At 48.5% G+C, this 21,986-nt stretch overlaps 1 pseudogene; it reads right to left on the bottom strand.

Moving 5' to 3' along the window:
• Positions 1-1,217: 1,217 nt before the first annotated feature.
• On the bottom strand, positions 1,218-21,752 carry LOC126517644 (uncharacterized; annotated as a pseudogene).
• Positions 21,753-21,986: the final 234 nt, after the last annotated feature.

Below are 21,986 nucleotides of genomic sequence, written 5' to 3'. Positions count from 1 at the left end.
TTCGAATTAGATACTGACGAAATTTCACTGTTATTGCCCAATGTACTACGATGCCTTCCCACACGTTACTGTGAAGCTTGCGTTCGTCTAGTGTCAGGAATCGGCTAGCATAGGCAATAACACGTTCTTTGCCATCCTGAAATTGTGACAGCACTGCTCCTATGGCTTCAGCAGAAGCATCAGTGGTTACTGTTGTTGCTGCATATTGATTGAAATGAGCAAGTAGTGGTGGCTCTGTAAGGGCTGAGCGAATAGTCTGGAAGGCACTTTCGCATTCTGGGGACCATAGAAATGTGGATGACTTGACAAGGGCTTGAAGAGGGGCTACTACTTTAGCGAAGCCCTTGATGAGTCGACGGTAAAAGCTGGCTGTCTGTATCCAGAAAAGGACTTCCTTTTGGTTTCGGAGAGTTGCGATACGGTACATGGCAGCTGCTCTTTCTGGATCCTTTCTGGATTTCAAGCCTTCGCTTGAAATGATGAACCCAAGAAATTTGATGCAAGCGAGACCGAAGGAACATTTCTCAAGTGAGGCCTTAAGTCCACTGCTATGCAGCAACTGGAGGGCCTCTTCCATCAAACCTGCAAATGTGGCGAATGACTCTGCATAGATAAGGATGTCATAGAGATATACTCGTATGCCGCATTTATCCGGGCGAGCTTGAAGGTCTTGGAATACCAGTTGCAAGGCTCGCTGAAATGTTGACGGCGCATTCTTTAATCCGAATGGCATTCGGGCCCACGTGTAAGTTCCGTGGTGGGTGATGAATGAGGTTTTATCATTGTCCTGGGGTCTCAGGCTGACTTGCCAGTAGGCGCACTTAATGTCCATTGTGGCGAAGTAGGCACAGCCAGCGATGTCCTGAATGATGTCATTTACCAGTGGTAGGGGGTGCACAACCTTGATCGTACGTTCATTAGGTGGAATGTAATTCATACACAAGCGTTTCTTTCCACTGCGATACACGACAACGACTGGGAATGCCCACGGGCCAGATGAAGGGAGGATGATATTTTGAGCAAGAAGCTTTTTAATTTGCCTTTCGAGGAATTGCCTGTCTTCTAGCGTATATCTGTAAGGGCTGCAGCTGTACGGCACAGTATTGGGCAGCAAATCAATGCGGTGTTGAGTGTCGGTAAAATGACCAATGTCATCGTCATGGCGAGAAAAGACGGCATTGTTCTTAGCCAGTATGTCAGGAATGACAGACTGCTCTTCAGGGGAGAGCTGGCTGCCTAGTCTGACTGGTGGAAGTTCGGGGTGGATGGTTACAGGCACCGTAGTGCAGACTTGTAATGCGGCAGTGCTGCTGTCCAGCGGCACTGTCTTCGCCACCAAAACTTTTCAGGTTCTCGTTGTAGACAGTCTTGTGATGTTGCTTCTGCCGGCGCAAAAAGTTTTGAGCGGGCTGCTAAAATGACGGCATTGGCCATTCGCGGGACCAGACGCTGAGTAGCTAGAAGCGCTACACCCGTGGCTGGATGTTGTAGCTGAGTGGGCCCTGGTGGCTGGAAGACCAAGCGGGCTCGCGCTGCCAAAACCGGTCTTCACCCAGAATAAGGGGTAGGACGTTGTTCTCCAAAACTGCTGCCTCAACCACACCAGTGATAGGGCCAATAGTTATCTTAAGGAGGGCGGACCCAACTGGTAGCGCTGTACCACCTCCCACGACGGCAAGAGGCAAATTAGTCCATGTCATAATCATTGCGGAAGGTAGGATGGCTTTAGAAATCAATGTCACGTTCGAGCCAGAGTCCGGATTTGCTTCATGTTCTCGGATTCCTGCAATGACCGCCGTGAAAAATGGACATTGATGTTGGGAGCCTTCCAGTTTGTCAGGCATACTATGAAAGGCCCGTGGCTGTTGGGCATCAGGGATGGTTGATGGTGGTGCCGTGTTGCTACGCGAGGGACATGCCGACGCCAAATGCCCTAACTTTTTACACTGGTAACAGGTTGCTTGTGCGATGTCTTGGCCGCTCCGGAATGCTGGGGCCCGATACTGTGCAGAAATGGCTTCGTATCTTCGTTCCTGTTCTTCCTTGGGCGACTCAGAAATGCGTTGTCTTGGCTGTGATGTTGTAGCTGTTGGCGGAGCTATTGGCGGAGCTGGTGGCTGGAAGTTATACTGCTGACGTCCTGAATTGCCACTTTGCGATGAACGAGGGGGTGGCTTCTGTGGAAGCACCGGTTGCCTTACGCTTGCCCTGTCGTGGGCACGTTGAGTGCACTTGTCTAGGCTTGTGCACGTGTATATGAAGTCACGCACTGTCAACGGCCTATTAGCCGCGATGGCTGCAATGACATGTGCTTCTTGAAGACCTTGTAGTAGGTAATCAATCTTCTGGGCGTCGGTAAGGGTGACGAGGCAGCTTTCAAACACACGCAGCTTTGCGTAAGCGTACTCTTGCAGGATCTCGCCTGGGCCCTGTCTGATCTTTATGACGCGTTCCTGTCATTCGATGAGGGTCAGCTCTGATGAAAATGTTTCCTTCAGGGTGGCGCTCCACGTTTCCCAGGTTCAATGGTGATTTCCAAAAGCGAGGTGCCAATTACGAGCTGTGCCTTTCAGTTTACTTGCGGCAATGAGAAGGGTGGTGGCGTCGTCCCATGCGCCAAGCTGCTGTACCCGGCGGACGTCATTGAGCCAGACATAAACATTTTGTGCTGGAGACTGATCAAAGTAAAGCAATCGATGACAACAAGTCTGGCAGTGTGGTAACTGTACTCGAGGGGCGTGGCAGCTGTTGAAACAGAAGTGCCAGACTTTCGAGCATCGGGAGATCAAGGGCAAACCTGAGTTACCGGCGGTACGCCCTCTCCACGCTTGACCGTGGCCTTGCCTGACGACGATGGTGAATGTCGGCTTCGAGGCGCTGAATGAGCTCTTCCTTAGAGCCGGTGCTCTCTAACTCGCGTCGGCCCAATTCATCGCGGATAAGGTCGACTCCAAGCCGCGACATGGTCGTTGAGTCAAGCTCCTCCCAAATAATTCCTGGCGTGATGCACCGCAAAGCAAGGCTGGGCGCACGGGAGACTAGGCGAGTGAGCGCTAAGGCACAGGTTATGCGCGAGATTCAATTTAGTTCCGGGCTAGTTGTGAACATTCACGGCGCTCTTCACCTGACGGCCATGCTTTTCTTCTGATGCGGAGTGAACACAGACGAGCGGTAAAATGGCAGAAGTATCTTTAGGCGTGAGTCTTAGGCGGCGTGAGGGCGCGACTAGAATGACGAATGCGGCTGAAGAGGCGTACTGACCGTCGTTCTTGCGCTACCGTGGCTGAACGGCTTGGCAGAGGGTCGGGGTCGACTGCGCCAGATGTGAGGCTTGGGCTGAACGCAGGAAGACTCGCATAGTAGGGTAATGGTTTTATGCAGGTTAAGGTTACATTTAACACACCGACTGATCACTCCAGCGCCAATGGATTGACTCACTCGCCCATCGCGGGCAAACAGCAAAAACAAGCGAGGCTCCCGGAAACGGAAGCAGGCCAAGGTAGGTGACGATGTCGGTGCGGCTACTTGCTGCGCAGGTCACGTTGCGCCATCTGTAGCAGCCCACACCAACTGGGCCAAGCAGCATCACGTCACTCACAGTATGAGGGACACCTGAATCTCGGCGTCAGCCAACACTTAGTTTTAATCAGCTCAATCTCCTTCAAATAAGCTGCGGCACAATTCTTTTCCCGCTCATTCCTCAATGCATCGGTCCTTTCTCTTCGCGTCCTAAATCTGCCACGCGTTCGCCCCACGGAGCATGTGAAGCGTACTCTTGGGTAGTTGTAAAGTCAACGTCCAATTTCTCAGACTCACTAGGGGCCGCGAAAACATGCGAAAATCGGGCAGTTCGAAAAAGTGAATGCATGTGTTTTTCTGTTCTCAAGGGCTCAAATCGCCACAGGCATGTCCTACCAAGCTCCCAAGGCCTGCCAGTACACTTATTTGACATAACGATGCTCTTTCTATGACAGGAGACGGTGGGTGCACGCGTTGCACCCACACTTGTTAAGCTTCAGGGTGTAACATCTTTGTATTGAGGCGCAGCTTACTTTCAAAAACTGGCATAATGCAACGCGCTGTGCCTTCCGAGCTTCGAAGACATTGGCGAGGATTACAAAGGCAGAGTTTGCGCCATTGCTAACCGGGGCGAATGGCTAACAGTAGCGAACGTCGAAGTAGCTAGGTCTAGCGTCGCCGCGGTGGTGGCTACGGCTGCCAGTGGATCGGCGCGGGAGAGTGCCGGTTCGAGGTGGCGAGATAATCGACATGGCGGCGGTAGTGGCTCTGAATAATACCGTTTACGACATGCGATCGCGGCAAATGGTCCCGAAAATTAGACGACGAAGGGTTCTTGCATCCGAAATTTCATACGTTCATCTGCATTGACTCTATGGAGTACGTGGTGGCGTTCCGAAAACGTCCGAATTATCGAGAATGTCCCAAAAATCGGACGTCCGGAAAATCGGTCGTCACGGTACACTGGCAACTCCTCCAGCCGACGACACGGCGTCAAAGACGATTTGTTATGGTTCCTCTCTGGTAATCGAGCCAGCATTAGCTCAACTTTCGTCCCCTTTCAATAAAATGACGGGAAATTTTCCCTGATAGAAGCACAAATTCCCAGAGTTTTTCCTGAGTACTTCCAGCCTAGTCAAAATCCCAGAGAATTGCCGGTTTTTCCGGTTGGTAGACTCCCTGTAGTTCTTGCCGTATCGAATACAGTATGATCAAAAGCCGGTACAAGCATCAATACAAGTGCGCAACTGAATCCAGTTTTATTCTATGCTTTTAACGCGACTGAGCAAGAGTTATAAGTGTCACGCGGGAAATCGCGATCGAGCCAATCACGCTACCATTGAAATCAATCTGAAAGATAGGCGAACCCTTTCCGCATTCATGCGTCATTTTCGCCCTAAGACACTGCTTACTGACCTTTTAAAACAATATTTCTGTTTGCGACGCCGGCTTACCACCCATCATTTGAACACCTACCTTGAACTTACTAGATAAAACCTACTAGATAAAACAAGGTTATAAATGTGTGTCAACGCCGGAGTAATTGAATCTAGTACGAACTTAGCATGCCCAATTTCAAAACAATCGGCATCGAAACATTTACTATTTCTGAGAGATAAGAAAGTACCTATTACTTCCCTATCTGTCGTAGGAGTCAAAGATGCAGATTGGCTGGTCCTTGTAGTTAGATATTGCGAACAATTTGGATCGTGACAACTCTTTGCTAAATTGGTAAAATGCTTGTTGAAAGATTCAGCTAGTTCCTTTTCTGATATTGCATTACCATTAATTGTAATTCCTCTAATAGTCTCATTACAAGAACTGTGTTAATACGCTTCCAAACAATATCTGTCTTTTTTAATAACGTCAACATTAAATAAATTTTGTAAGTACATCCTTTTGTCGCCACGCAGAAGACTGTTTACTTTATTCCTCTGAGCCCTAAATTGACGCAAGGTTTCTTCAGACCGCGTTGAAATAAAGTTATGAAATAAGATATTTTTGTGCGTATTTCTTTTAAACACTGTTTCGTAACCTATGGCTTTCTACATTTACGCGAAGGTTTCATTACCTTGTACCTGAAACACTTCTCGTAAGCAGATTTAAACTTTATTAAACTTTTCATGAAAATACTCGTAAGCTGTCTCGGGGTCTGTAATAAGCAGTAGAGGTGACCAGTCAACGAGCAATATTTCATTGCGAAAATTGTTTAAACTACGTACATTAATGTCCCGTGCAGTCAAAGGAATGTCGTTCGTGGTTCCAATAGATGTGTTATGTTTAAAAAACAAAAAAAATTGGAAGGTGATCGCTGATGTGAGTGCCTACAACACCGGATGAGAGATTTGTATCGTCAATGTTTGTTATCAAGACATATAATAACATACTTGAGTCAGTTGAAATATGAGTGGGAGAGTTTACTACATTTGCAAAACCGTTAGATTCAAGTGTCCTATAAAATTCATCACGCAGTTTAGAAGTCTTCAACAAGTCAATGTTTATATACCCTGCCATAATGAGCTTGAAAGCATTACCGTTAATCCAGCTTAGGTACTAATCTATAAACGACAGAAAGCTTGATATGTTTGTACCTGGAGGTCTGTATACAGCACAATATACGTTATCATTACATTTCATAATCAATAGTAACAAAGGAAAACGACTCAATCAGTTGGCACTGCTGCGTGTTTTTTACCATCAACATAACACCTCCTCCTCTTCGAGAGGGTCGATTTACACAGAAGAATTTATGAGCGGGCAACCTAAGCACATCTATTTCATTTTTATATCAGGTTTCACGTATCATGAGCACATCTGGGGTGAAACCAAACGAAGCAGTAAGCGCAACAATTTGGTCTTCCTTATTTCTGGCTGATTGTGCGTTCATGTGAATGAAAGATAATCAATTCTTGTTTTTTGTATTTACGTTACCTGCTTCGCAAGGTGAGAGCAAAATAGGAGAAGAGGTGTTTGTAGGTATGATGTCGTCGAAAGAAAACATCCTTTTACTGGTCGATGTTATCAAGATCCGAGATGCAAGCTATACGCATTGCTCGGGAACACTCAGTTTTTCTGCGAAAAGATTGCCGTCCCTTGTCCATGCAAAACGGCAATTTTTTTCTGTATTTTTCGCGATTGTCATGTCCAGCAGCTTCTTGAATTCGAAACATAAATGTTCGTTCATATATACTGGGGCAGACTGTGCGAAACCAATATCAGCCGTTGAAAATCTCTTCTTTCTAGCATTTTCTAAAACTGCATCGCGTTTCGATCTGCTGTAAAACTGTACAAGAATGTTTGGCTGCGATGAGCCTTTTGTTGGAATCCTGCGGCATACTTCAGCATCGCCCTGTATAATTGATTTACCGACAGTTTCGCCAGTGTTCTGCAAAATTTTCGGGAGATTTTCATCTTGCGAAACTGCAATACGTTTGATTTCTAGGTTTTTGTTTCTTGAGTGCTGCTCTAGTTGTACCATTCTTAGTTCATTCGCTTGCACCTGCTCTTTAAGGAGTGCACACTCCGACAGAAGACAAGCATTCTGAACCTTAATATCTGCGTTTTCTTTTTGGATGGATATCATGCTAACTTTCATTTCTTCGAAACATTGGTTAATCAGTTCCATGCTAGCTTTTACTTCTCTGTTTTCCTTTCTAAATTCTCGTTCCAGAGAAGTGCGCAGGTCACGAATTTCCTGCTTCATTTCTTTCAACATTTTTAACATTTCATGATCAGGTGTCATGCTTGGAATAAGAGAATAGGGTGAAAGAAACAAGAACAAGTCAAGGAATGGCAGCTGCAACAGCACTATTTACATAAGTCATAAAAAGCAGATATTTGTGCGATTTCTAACCTGTAAGGACCGAAATACGACACGCAAGCGTAAGCCGTGTGTCACCAATGCTGCCGCCGCTGCCAGTGAAGCTTCAAGGTGCCAGCATCCCCTTTTATCCGGAGCTGCTCGTAGTGGGCGTCACGGCTGCTGTCGATCGTAGATCACGACGTCCGGTGGGAAGATGTGCGCAGTCGCGCGGTTTCGCGCGACTGCGCACATCTTCGCGAACGGCATCATATCATTTGTTGTATTAAAAATACAATCATCGTAAGTAGTAAAGAAAGACAACACATGCAATACTAACAGCATCCGATTATGAAATTTGTTTCACAATGCATGAAACGGCAGTGGAAATATTGTCCAAAACAGATTCACGTAAAGTTCTGTATGGCAGTATTTCCTTACTCTAACATATAGACTAACGAGAGGTTTTGTGTGGGTTCAATTAAGACCTGCGTGATTGTTCTAGACTTGTGGATAAAATATAGTTATCTTTGTTCCCGTTCACGAGAAGAGCGCAAGTCACACTGGAGAAGGGTGACAGGTATTTTGTCGCATGAATTCTGTGGCAGACTGAGATGTTTTGCAACTGGAAGATGTGGTAGTGCGCGGCCGGTGAGCTCTGCGGTTATCTAGACAAAGTCTGAAGACGGTCCCAGTGTGTACTATATACTGCGGGTCGCAGACGTTTCAATGAACAATGTAGACCATAGTGTTACTGTCACGATTGAGAGGTTCCTCAATTTTGAATTTAAAGTCAGAGGAAGTAGCCTCAGCAATGCAGTTGGATTCAAATTGTTCCTGACATCGCAGTATTGTTTACCACAAGGTTCGTAGCCTGAGTCCATGTTTTGAACCGTGGTTGTCTTAGGTTCTTAGAGGATATCTCTTAGGTTCCTTCCCCGGCGATAGACAACTCATGGTGACTGAAAATTCATGACAAACATGTGCTCTGCTAAATAATATTAAAATATTTGGCTTGGATGTTGTTGAAGTGCGGCCATGTAAACGACTAAGTGAGGACAAGGTTGATTTGATTTCTAGGATCGCGCTGCTTTTGGGATCTCGCTGCTCAAAATTGTATTTCTCTCTATGCATGTGCTCTGTTTATAGCATCATTAACACTTTCCGGGTAGCCCTTCGCCACCAGGCCCGTTATGAGTTCCTTTGCGTGACTTTCGAAAATCTGTTTTTTCAGAGCAGATGTGGTGGTATAGGTGAGCTTGTGAATACGGGATGATTTTCTTCCATTGTTGTGTATGGCTACTTTTGAAATGAAGGTGGTCTGTTCGCTTTTTTTATCACGTAGTTAATATACGTCCCTCATGATTTCTACAATTAACCCATGGCCCTAAGTCGCCAGCAGCTACGGAGCACCTGACCAAGGCGGTGGTCAGACCTGTAACGCAGCAGAGCGTGCTAAGAATCTCTAGGCCCGGACAGGCCGCCAATGGAAACTGACCCTGTGAACCTTTAACACCCGAACTTGGTCGAGTGAGGCTAGCTTAGGAGGACTACTTGAGGAACCATGAGCATTGTTTAACATATTGTCACGTGGTGGTGACGTTGAAGAACACAGTAGCAATACTGTGAAAGGCAAAACTGACTTTTATTGGGCGAACCTGTGCCCACAAAAACAAGCTACACTTATAACACAACGATGGCGGCGAACAGGGTCGGCGGGCGTCGAAAATCTGATGAGCGGCTCAAGCGCGTGGGCTTTTATACATCTGTCGTCGAACGTTCCAGAGTAATCGCTGGAACCCGCGTGCCTTCCACAAAGTTCTACATTATTCGCGTCACGCACACATGCAATCAGATTACACAAGCTTCAGTCACAGACAGTGCATGGAACCATCGATAACATTTCAGAAACTTCCGATACATGCAGGCGCGTCTTGCGCTTGTTACGTTTCGCCTCCGACGCGCGGTATAGCCGGCGCGGATGCAACGGACGCCGGGGCTTCGTTCAAAGCGGCGGATATTTTGGCCCGTTCAGCGCTGCCGCACGCTTCCTCCCAAGCGCATCCAGGCATGTTTCAATGCCACGTGTCTTCGTGTGTGTGTGTGTGTGTGTGTGTGTACATGTTGGTGCCCACGCTTGTCAAAGCGCGGCAGCCGGGGAGAGGAGCTCCCCAACTGTGAAGCAAGGAGGTCTGACCAGCGCCGGCCCGGCGGATGCGTCACTTCTCGTCTCAACGTGTCCGTGCGCCGCCGTCACATGCGCCTCATCCCGAGCCGTTCCTTCTTGCCCTCGACTCCGAGAGTATAAAAGCAGCAGCCCACGGCCGCCGAGAGAGGCTTCGAATTCTTCCGTCGAGTAACGTGCTCTCCCGTCTCTCCACTTCGGTCGACATGACCGGCCGCTCTTTTGCGATGCTATAAAAAACAAGTTGTTCTGTTAGCAGTCCACTCATCCTTTGCCAGACCTTCGGATGCTTTCAGCGACCCATTTGCAACAACTTGCTGGCAGCGGTGAGATCGCGACAACGGAGGCCAGCAGCGAAGATATGCGGTCGACTGTATGCTGAGCAGCACAACGACCATCCGGGAGCAGTGCAACGAGCCCTGTGTGATGACTGGTTGCCTGCAGCGGAACGACTGCGCTGAATTCTTGGCTGCGAGGTTTGGCGAGTGCGGGACTTTCTTCTTCTGAGTTTTGCCAGGCTTTTGTTAGTGTCAGAAAAAGAGCTGGTAATTGTGGTTGTCGTTGCTTCCGGGTTAGTTTGCGGCAAGACAACAGTAGGCAGTAGAGAAAGCAGCATTCAGAGTAGCCATGGATTGGAAGTCGTTGCGCAAACCAAAATTGCTGGAGCTTGCAAGAGAGTTGGGTCTGGATGTCTCAGACAAACTCAGAAAACCAGAACTCCTAAGGGCTATTCATGAGTTAGAAGCTGAGGATGATGAGCTGTCGGAATGCCATGAGACCATTGAGGAGAGGGAGACGGTAAAAAGACAGGAACGTAAAGAGCAAAAAGAGAAAGACGAGCGCGAACGTAAAGAGCAAAAAGAGAAAGACGAGCGCGAAGGTAAAGAACAAAAAGAGAAAGAAAAAGAGGAGCGCGACCGTCAACACGCTTTGGAAATGAAGCGTCTCGAGGTAGAGATGGAACGCGCTCGTAATGGAAGTCAGGCACACGGTGCAGGAGAACGAGTATTGTTCGAAATGACTGACCTGATGCGGCCGTTTAAGCTTGGAGAGGACATTGGTTTGTTCCTGGTTAACTTTGAGCGAACGTGCGAGAAGCAGGGCTTCTCTCGGGAAACGTGGCCACAGCCCTTGCTCACTTTGTTACCCGGCGAGGCGGCCGACGTAGTCGCTCGCTTGAAGAGAGAGGAGGCAGAGGATTTCGACCAAGTGAAATCGAGTCTGCTAAAGAAGTACAGGCTGTCAGCGGAGGCGTTCCGTCAGAAGTTTCGGGAAATGTTCACGCCCATGAGAGCAAGGGGGGACACACGTAGTGCGGATGCGAGTGAAAGCAGGCCGACCGAACGTACGGAGACGGCGGCAGCCGAAGCCGAACGCAGAAAGCGGTTCGAGACGAGGCAAGCGCGCGTGTGTTATACGTGTCAGAAGCCGGGTCACTTTTCGGCGCAGTGTCTGGAAACAAAAACAAAAGTCATGTTTTTGTCATTATGCAGCACTGACGAGAACATGAAGCTTCTCGAGCCTTACATGCGAGACCTCCTCGTGAACGGGAAAGAGTGCCGAGTGCTCCGTGATTCCGCAGCTACAATGGATGTAGTTCACCCCTCTCACGTAGAACCCGATATGCGCACGGGCGAGTGCGCCTGGATCAAGCAAGCCATGGAAGCTCATAGCGTGTGTCTGCCCGTAGCAGAAGTGCTTATTGAAGGACCTTTCGGAGCACTTGAGACGGAGGCCGCAGTGTCATCTATGCTGCCCCCCCCTCCCCCAGTACCCGTACCTATTTTCGAACAGGTCCGATCAACTCCTGCGCGAGAAGTGGCTTTTGTTTGGTGACGCTAGCGTTCAGGCCTTAACCAGATCGAGAGTTCGGGAGCTCGCTGCAAAGGCGGTAGTTGCGGGGCCGACGTTGTCGAACAATGAGAAAGGGTCGGAGGCGCAGCAAGCTGATATTCAGAGCACGTCCGAACTGAATAAAATTGAGCCTGTACCGTTGAAGGCACCAGATACTGGAGAGGACATGCCCGACACGGGAAAGTTAGAAGAGCTATCTGCAGATTTGCTCATCGCGCCTACGTCAGATGGACTTAATAGGTTGCTAAAAGTCAGCCGGTCGGCTTTGATAGCCGAGCAAAAAAAGGATGGCAGCCTAGAAAACATGCGCTGCAGTGTTAAGGAAGGTATCGCCAAGAAAAATGCTCGTTTTGTGGAACGAAGTGGGGTCCTGTACCGGAAGTATCTACACCGCAGGGGAGTGGAGTTCGATCAGCTGATCGTGCCTCAGTGCTACCGTCAGGATCCGTTGCGCTTGTCACATGGAGGTTCGTGGTCCGGACACCTAGGAGTTAAGAAGACTAAGGACCGTCTCTTGCAAGAGTACTATTGGCCAGGGTGTTTTCATGAAGATGAACACTTTTTGAGGACACGTGACACCTGTCAGCGAGTGGGCAAACCAGGGGACAAATTCAGGGCGCCGTTGAAGTTGGTACCTATCATTATGGAGCCTTTTAGACGGCTCGTTATTGATACAGTGGGACCTCTGCCGGTAACAACCACGGGGTACAGACACATTTTGACTGTGATCTGCCCAGCGAAAATGTTCCTTGAGGCAGTGCCGCTTAAAGAACTCAGCTCAGTTGAGATAGTCAATGCACTACTGTCCATATTTGCGCGAGTTGGTTTTCCTGCAGAAATCCAGTCAGATCAGGGCACAGTGTTTACTAGCGCTTTGACAACAGCCTTTCTCGAAAGGTGTGAGGTAAAGCTGTTACACAGCTCAGTGTACCACCAACAGTCGAATTCCGTTGAGAAGCTCCCCTCCGTCATAAAGCGCGTGTTGAGAGCATTATGTTTTGAACAACAAACTGACTGGGAGCTGTGTCTGCCTGGGGTGATGTTTGCATTAAGGACCGCGCCGCATACGGCTACGGGGCTTTCGCCAGCTGAGCTGGTGTACGGTCGCTCGCTGCGGTCTCCACTTCGAATGCTTCCAGACGTATCACTGCCCTCTCCAATGGCTGCAGACCATCTCTTCCAAAAATGGCCGCCTCCTGCGCTGGAGCCTCGCTTTGCAACAATATTCCTTTGAGGTGCGTTAGAAAAAGGGGAGTCTCAACGGTAACGCCAATGGCTTAAGTCGAGGCCCCTAACGTAGGAATCAGCCTCAAAGTTGTTTGTTACACATGTTTTCTTCCTGAGGCAGGATTTTTAACATATTGCTTTTGTTTAGTGTTTCAAAGTGATGACGTGCTTTCTAGTGCAATTTTCCAATTTGGGGACGCGTTCTGAGTGCTGCTAGACTACTGTAAGGAACTAGGCAGTAGTATAAAAGGGGAAAGAGCCTGGCATGGCTTAGTGAGGGTTGTGTCGTGCTTGCTGACTGAGCGGTTGAGTTTCGGCGTAGTTCTAACGCTTGCTGGGAACGAGAACAAAAATGGCAACTCTCCCGAAGTCACTTTGCAGTGTCCTGTGTGAACCTGAACGTGAGAACGAGGCCTTTTCTGTGCGCTGCGCTCAAGAAACGCCGAGGGACGACCGACTTCGATTATGAGCATCATCGAGCGACATCCCTCCGGACTGCGGATGCAGTCCCCTGACCATCGGGATCTCCTTCTCCCGGCGGGGCGGTCTGTTACGTTTCGCCTCCGGCGCGCGGTATAGACGGCGCGGATGCAACGGACGCCGGGGCTTCGTTCAAAGCGGCGGACATTTTGGCCCGTTCAGCGCTGCCGCAACGCTTCCTCCCAAGCGCGTTCAGGCATGTTTCAATGCCACGTGTCTTGCCACGTGCCCACGCTTGTGAAAGTGCGGCAGCCGGGGAGAGGAGCTCCCCAACTGTGAAGCGAGGAGGTCTGACCGGCGCCGGCCCGGCGGATGCGTCACTTCTCGTCTCAACGTGTCCGTGCGCCGCCGTCACGTGCGCCTCATCCCGAGTCGTTCCTCTTGCCCTCGACTCCGAGAGTATAAAAGCAGCAGCCCACGGACGCCGAGAGAGGCTTCAAATTCTTCCGTCGAGTAACGTGCTCTCCCGTCTCTCCACTTCGGTCGACCTGACCGGCCGCTCTTTTGCAATGCTATAATAAACAAGTTGTTCTGTTAGCAGTCGACTCATCCTTTGCCAGGACCTTCGGATGCTTCCAGCTGTGCCCCAGGCCGCCAGGCCAACGCTACCCTTGGAGCTTGCGACCCAGATGCACACGCTGTACGATAACATTTGTTAGGCGGTAAAACGTGTCGCCCGATAAAGACAAGTATACGTGTCAATATCATCAGGCTTAGGGAGAAAGAACTCCAGAAGCTTATACAGTGCTGGCTAACGGCCATGTCCTCTGCTATAAAGGTCGCCCAGGGTAAGCAATACGGGGTTGGATTCCTAATCCATAAGGACATAGCGGGCAACATTGACGAATCCTACAGCATTAGTGAGATGGTAGCAGCAGTCGTAATCAAACTTAACAAGTGCTACAGATTAAAGGTTGTATAAGCCTACGTACGCTCCAGCATCCCCTCACGATGAGGATGAAGTAGATCAGTTTTTTGAAGATGTTGAATGAGCAATAAGAAAAGTGCAAACTCAAGATATTGTAGTAATGGGTGACATCAATTCAAAAGTGGGGGAAAGGCAGGCTGCTGAACAAGCAATTGGCAGCAACGGCGTGGGTTCTAGGAATGCTAGATGAGAGATGCTGGTAGAATTCGCAGAGAGGAGTAAGCTTCGAATAACGAGCACCTTCTTCAGGAAGCGTAGCGACAGAATGTGGACCTGGAAAAGCCCTAATGGCGAAAAAGAAATGAAATTGATTTCATACATTCTGCCGATCCCAGCATAGTGCAGGATGTAGAAGTGTTAGGTAGGGTATAGTCCAGTGATCATAGGATAGCAAATAGGATTCACCTCAATTTGGAGAAAGAGTAAAATTGGTCAAGAAGAAACCGGCCAACCCACATGCAGTAAGGGTACGAGCAGGTAAATTCAGACTGGTACTTGCAAACAAATACGCAGCCTTAGAACAGAGTGGTGAAGATGACATAGATGTAAATATTGAAACCCTAACTAGGCTAGCTTCAGAGGCAGCAATTGAAGTGGGAGGCCAGGCACCAAGACAATGAGCAGGCAAGCTCCCCCTAGTAACAAAGGTCCTAATAAAGAAGCGACAAAGAATAAAGGTGCCCCAATCAAGAGATAAGATGGAATTCGAGGAACTTTCAAAACTGGTCAAAGTGGCGAAAGTAAGGGATATTCGAAACTATAACTACAGAAAGACTGAGGAAGCCGTAAAAATGGATGCGGCCTCACATCAGTGGGAAGAAAACGGCATAGGACAAGCCAAGATGTATGCACTGAAAGATGAGCAGGGTAATATCATCAGCAATCTCGAAGGTATAGTAAAAGTAGTGGAAGAATTCTATACTGACCTGTGCAGCACCTGGAGGAGTCACGATACCTCCATTCGAAGCCGTAATAAACAACAGTTTGCAGAGACTCCTCCTATAACAAGCAATAAGGTCAGAATGGCCTTGCAAGGCATGAAACGGGGAAAAGCAGCAGGAGAATATGGAATAACAGTTGAATTAATCAAAAATGGTGGAGACAGAATGCTTGAAAAACTAGCGGCTCTTTATACGAACTGCCTTTCGACTTCAAGGGTCGCAGACAACTGCAGGAATTCCCAACATTATACTAATCCCCAAAAAGGGAGACGTCAAAGAATTGAAAAATTATAGGCCCATTGGTTTACTTCCAGTATTATATAAAATATGCACCAAGATAACCTACAATAAAATAAGGTCAACACTGCATATCCAGCTTTAGTGGACACGTACCAACTAGCGCCCCAAGCGGCCCCGGCACGAAGCTAGCGCGTTTTCAATGGAACGAGCGGGTTTTTAGCGAATAACAAAGGCTGCTGTCGATTATCGAAAAAGGCAGGTGACAGACGGGTTTTGGAAGACAATCCACACGAGCCAAATGCAGTGATCACGCTATGGCACGTAAGAATTTTGTTCCCACAGCGGTTAAAGATTTAGCAATGGAAGCCTATGGAAACGACTAAATTTTGTACCCGATTTTAGAGGCAAGAACGGTACCAGTAATTAAACTACGGCGTCTATCGCAATACCCAGTGCAGCGTATGTAGTCTGGAGACAGCTTTCGATTGATGCCTATCTCGACTCTCCACACATGGCGTAACACTGTTCCCAAAAGCGTTTTTTGCAACACTGTCGTGAAAATTCCCGTGATATCTATAAAAACATGAGCGTGCCGCTGGGCGAAGCCTCGGTACCCGTGGCCGAGTGGTAGAATCGCACGCACCTTTTGTCCCACGTCGCGGTGGCCACGGTTCGATTCCCGCCTAAGCCGCATAGGACCTAGTTTTCTAGTCTCTCACTAGATGGCAGAAACACAAAACTTATGATTAGCTTTCGTTTCTGGTTTTCCAGTGGTTCTCTTGAAATATTCCTTTCTATTTTTCCTTCCTAAAACATAGCAGTGTCGTGTTCATTTGTTAGTTCATCGCATTTATGGAGCTTTTATTCATTGGACATCATAACTAGAAGCTTGCGCATAGCTTTCTGTTATGTAAAAAGGACTTCCGTGCTTTGTAGCGTGGAACCTGGGAGAACAAAATAGCTATTCTTATTACGTTCTTCTGGAAGGTCCGTTTTTTTTTTACTTTCGCCTGTCCTTAATGGCACATACTCCGAGCGAATCAGGTCCACCTGGGCCACAATGCCATCCGGTGGCCAGTGCCATCCCTATGCAACTTTCGTGCGGAACAAAGGGTCTGCTAAGCTGAGTCCTGCCCGAGCGTTAATTATTTCTAAATATTCATCCGAATAAGAAATGCACCAACTAGGAGAAGATATGCAGCGTGTGGATTAATAGCTACTGTTATTGTGCTAATGCGTAAAAAACCATTTGAATAAATGTCCCGTGCTGTGTCTGCCCCGGTCGCTCTACAATGAAGCTAGCTTGGCTAGCCGTCAGTATTTAGGATCAACATATGGCGTCGCTTGTTCGGGGGAGTTGCTTTTAATGAGCAGCATTCTTTGGCGAGTACCCCAGCAATTTGGTAGCAAAATCCTGCAAAATCGTGTCTGTAACGCCAAAAAATTGACGCATTTCCCATAGTAATACAGTAAACTCTCAGTTGTACGAACGTCGGTTTATCAAATATTTCAAAATCACGAACTTTTAAAAATCCCCGGCAGTTTTCTTATAGATTCTATGCAAAAATGTTTCACTTAAACGAATTTCGGAACAATCAATATTTCAATTTAACGAACTCGCTCAGAGGACCAAGGCTTATTTTTACGATCAGAACAGATGCCCGCCCTCATCAAGCCGCCACTCCAGTGGCAATGTAACGTCGCTGGCGCTACAGCGCCCTGGGGCAAAGCGACGGGGCAGAAAATGAACGGCAACGAGGCATGGCCTTCGAGATTGCCCGCACAAAACTAGCAAGCATGTAATTTCGGAGGGCATGAACAAAGTAACATCGCTGGCGCTTACAACGCCGCCAGAGCAAAGCGGCGATCTGTCACACCACAAAAACCACGTGGTGAGTCTTTTTTCCGACCGGCTAGTCGTGTCATGGTCGTCGTCTCTTTCTTTCGAAGAAGACGAAGTAAAGAAGAAGAGGCAACTGCCAAGCCAGTTTTAAGGCCTATAACTCTAGCTGAGTTTGTAGGGTACACTGGAAAGTTGAGAGACTTTGTGTCTAAACAGCAAGCTGTGCCAGAAGAAGTGTACAAAAACATTGACTCTTTGGACAGTTTTGTTACTTCCTGTGCTTTAAAAGTACAAGTACAGAAGAAGATTACAGATTCTCTTTCTAAGTGAGAATGGCAGCATTATAACTGTTATGAACCTTGTACTTGTTAATATGTAGAAATTCCATTTCACACATTCCTAACACTATGGATCTCATGTCTTTTGCTCCATGAATTGCACTTTCAAACTTTTGACTCTGTATGCCATGTCTTATGCTGGTCTAGTGAATATTCAGTTTAGTGAGCTTTCAGTTAAGTGAACTATTTCCTTCGGTCCTTTGAAGTTCCCTCAAGTGAGAGTTCACTGTATATAGGTCTTTATAAAAAGGGGTGAGGTGGCGAACTTGAAATACGAAGTGGCATCAGCATAAATTTGGGCGTTATACAGGGATGGGCCAAGTTGAATTTGGTAGTGATATGGGATTGGCCCAACATAAATTTGGCGTGAAATGGTAAAGAGCCAAGCTGAATTTGAGGCTGATATGGGGGTGGTCCTACCTAAATTTGAGGTGATATAGGGGTGGGTAAGCCTAAATTTGGGGGAATATGGGGGGTGGGCCAGCCTGGATTTGGGGATGATACGGGGGTGGGAGAACCTACATTTGGGTTGGATATGGGGGGTGGACCACCCTAACGATGGGGGTGATATGGGGCTGGGTGAAACTGAATCTGGGGTGATATGGGGATGGGCTAACCTAAATGTGGGAGTGATTTGCGGTGGGCCACCCTAAATTTGAGGTACTAGAGGGGTGGGCCAGGCTAAGTTTGGGGCTGATATGGGGGTGGGTCAACCTGGATTCGGGGATGATATGGGGGTGGGCCAACCTAAATTTGGGGGTGACATGGGGACGGGCCTCGTGACATGGGAACCATGGGGGTGATGTGCGGCTGGGCCACGCTGAATTGGGGGGTGATATATGCGTGGACTAAACTTAATTGGTGGGTGATTTGCGGTGGGCCATCCTAAATTTGAGGTGATCGAGGGGTGGACCAGCGTTAGTTTGGGGCGGATATGGGGGTGGGCCAACCTCGATTTGCTGGTGGTATGGGAGTGGGCCAACCTAAATTTGGTGGTCCTGTGGAGGCGGGCCAGTCTGCATTTTGGGATGATATGGCGTTGGTCCTACATAAATGTGCTGGAAATCTCGGGGTTGGCCAATCTGAATTTGGGGGCGATATGGGGGTGGGCCAACCTAAATTTTGGCGTGCATCGACTCGAATTTTAGAGGACCATTTATGGAAATTCATGCGTGGACCAACTTGAAAATTAAGGGTGGCCCAATTGAAATTGGGGATCGGGCCAAGTTGAAGTTTAAGGCTGGGCGAATAGAAAATCGGCCGTGGCCGACATTAAATTTGGGGGTGGGCCAATTTAAATTTGAGGGTGTGCCAATTTGAAATTTGGGGGTGGGCCTACTTAATGTTTGGGGTGGGCCAATTGAAATTTGGGGGCCTCTTTACGAATAGTTAGACAACACCAGTGGTGTTTCTGCATATTTTTCATCATCACAAAGTACGTATGTTAATAATTGTTACCCAATACCCCTCAAGGTGGGCTACCACTCGAGCCTTCCCAGCCCACTGAGCTAATAATGTCACAGGAGTGCTCTCATCGTGACGACTGTGACGTTCAATGTGGAGATCCACAAGAACAAATCGCAGACCGAGCTGACCATTTTCACACCAATGTCATCGCTAACACTACTCGCTCGTGCTAGACGCAACACAACCTTACAACGATCATATTTCAACTTTAAATCGCACGCTAGTCGACACGTTCTCAGTGCACAATTTCGTCAATCATCTGGATAGGAACCTTGCTGGATGTTTTACTGTTATGTTGCGTCATTTTTCACGAAAGTCTTCTCCCGCAAAGAAAATACATTTTTGAGATTGACGAGGCAAGCAAGTATATAACTCCTACGAAGCACTGTATAACGGGTTATAGTAATTTTCAAAAAAATATGTGTAAGCAAATAAGATTTCAGATGGTATTGTTTTGACCGAGCATGACAACGATTTCTTCCCGCCTGTCACAGTGTTTTGACCGAAAACCTAATCATTTTGCTCAAACGTGTTGCCCCAATACTATATGTGCTGAATGTACAAAAGTGCGGTGCGTCGTCACAGCTTCAAAGCCAGTCTACTTTGTGTACTGTTGTTGATATTGTAGTAATGTGGAGTTTTCCTCTTCATAAGAGCATAAAAAGAAAAAAAAATGTCACAGATAGTAGCTAAGCACAAGGTACATTGGAAGATCTGAAACCAGCAATTATTTTTCATTTGCGGGTTGGTCTTCTCCGCTGGTAGATCGCTGTCCGATCACTTCAACCAATTTCGTTTGTGTCCAACCGCAGCAAAAACAGATACTGCCATTTCATTGGCAGGACCTTTATGCCCTCCACAAACACAAGAAGGACACCAGGTAATTGACACTATGTTTATAAACTGATATTGTTTTGCTACGTTCAGTGCACCGTGGTGTCTGCGAACGGAGTATTTTCTTAGTATCAGTCCAGTGTTAGCAGTGAGAAGCTGTTCGGTCTAACATCCCCATGAGGGCATACTAGCCATTGTAGCGCTTTACTCTAGGACAAGTGCTAAAAACTTGGTGTGCTTTGTCCTTTCCGCAGGTCGTCCATCCATTCTGTTATGGTGACTATCAATGCTGTTTCCGTCAGGCCTCCTCCTCATTTTAGCTTGACCATCGAGAAAGTGGACAGAGAAAGAAAGCGTCTTCAGAATCAGCCCCAGCGGGATTCCACCACTCGTAACTGCTGCAATTTGCATTCTGTGGCTGGGCATGCTAACTACATCCTTAGTTTCACAATGGCTAGAGCGCGCAGAAAAAGTAGAGCTTTGCTCACTATCACTACCACGAGCCCATGTCAATGCAGATATGAGTACGTGCCGGGGCTGGGCATGCTAACTTCTCCGCTACCACCTGCCACCGCCACCTCAGATTTTCTATGCATACCTGCTTCTTGTTTTCGTCGCAGACGCATGCAGGACAAACGCGGATAAGTAATTGGATTGGATTGGGAAAACGTTTATTGAGCCTGCAGTAAATCGCGAAGGCGCGCTTCGGACATGGCCTACGTCGTCATCGTGGCGGGTGCTCTGCGAGGATCCCCGCTCGCCGTTGCCGGGATGCCAGGCTCCTGCCTAGGCAGCGCCTCGATGACCTGCTGGACGGCCTGGAGTTGTTTTTCTTGGTCGTCGCTCCGCGTTGCTTCCTCAAGCTACGGCGGTATACGCCCTAAGTTAGCTTCGCTTGGATGTTTGGAGCAATCCCACAGCATCTGCTCGAACGTGGCCGTCTCCTTGCAGCACGCTCTGCACTTGTCATGGGGGTGCGATTCTGGGTACATCCAATGCAATGGCGCCGGGCTTGGAAGCGTTCTCCTTTGTAGTAGTCTGAACAGCACGGCCTACGACCTGCTCAGCCCTTTGCAGGGTGGCAGGAGAAGTCTGCGGGCCAGCCGAAAGCCTTGGTAAGTTGGTTATAGCTGGTCTTCCGGTCTTTGACGCTAAACCACAGCGGGAAGCCGTTGCCTTGGACGCGGTCGGTTAGTCCTCGCGCTGTTTGTCGTTGTGTGCCGTTTGTGCCGTTTCGTTGCGATTGGCATGCTTCTCCAACGCTTGTCCTGCGTGCGCTGGGAACCACTTGATTCGAGTCCTCTGGTCGCGGTCTGCCTGTCGGAGCAGGACGCGTGCCGCCGTTGCGGCAATTCTTCCTTTGGCGTAGTTCCTCACCGCCTGTCTGGAGTCGCCGAGGATCATGTGGCATTCTCGGCCTACGATGGCCAGGGCGATGGCTATTGATTCTACTCCCTCCGCTTGCTTGCTCGATGTGCTGGTGGTCGCTTGCGCATTGCCTCCGGAATCGACCACCACGATCGCGAAGCCGTTGCGGCCGGCATATTCGGCTACATCCACGTATCTGGCGCCGGTGTCTTCCGCGTGCAGGTCCCTCAGTGCCTTGCGTCTAGCGCGTCTTCTGCCTTCGTTGAATTCCGGGTTCCGTCGTATGTGGTCGGGTGCGGGGCATTTTAGTCCCTGCTGTTCGTGATAAACGATGCCTAGTCTGCACAGGATCTTTCTGCCGGCCTTTGTTGATGACAGTCTTTCCAACTGAGCGGCTCTTTCCGCTTCGGCGATCTCGTCGAGCGTGTTGTGTATGCCGAGCTGCAGGAGACGTTTCGTGTTGGTAGTTTCGAGTAGACCGAGGGGTGTCTTGTAAGCCCTCCGGATTGGGGTGTCTAGCGTGTTCTTTTCGCTTTTCCTCCACTTGTGGAAGGCTGCCACGTACACTATGTGGAAGAGTACGAAGGAGTGTATAAGTCTGATGAAGTTTTCCTCCTTCATGACTCCCTTCTTTGTGGTAACGTGCTCGAGCAGTCTGGTGCCGTTGGCCGCCTTACCCATGATGCGGATGACGGTGTCTCCGGTCCTGCCGAGCGCTTCCATCGTCATGCCCAGGACTCGGATCTTGCTGACCATCGGTATTGTGTTACCATCCCTGGTGCGGATCTTGATCTTCTCGTGTTTCCTTTGCTCCTTGATTCTGTGCCTTTCGATCGGTTGGTAAAGCAGGAGCTCCGACTTACTTGGGGAGCAATGCAGTCCCGTACCTTCCAGGCTTTTTTCGATCATGTCGACGGCCGTCTGTGGTGTGGATTTTATGCGGGCATCGCGTAACGACTTCAC

This window comes from Dermacentor andersoni, chromosome 11 (genome assembly GCF_023375885.2).
Source record: "Dermacentor andersoni chromosome 11, qqDerAnde1_hic_scaffold, whole genome shotgun sequence".
In the NCBI taxonomy this organism is placed as follows: domain Eukaryota; kingdom Metazoa; phylum Arthropoda; class Arachnida; order Ixodida; family Ixodidae; genus Dermacentor; species Dermacentor andersoni.
This window is presented reverse-complemented; position numbering and strand designations above follow the sequence as displayed.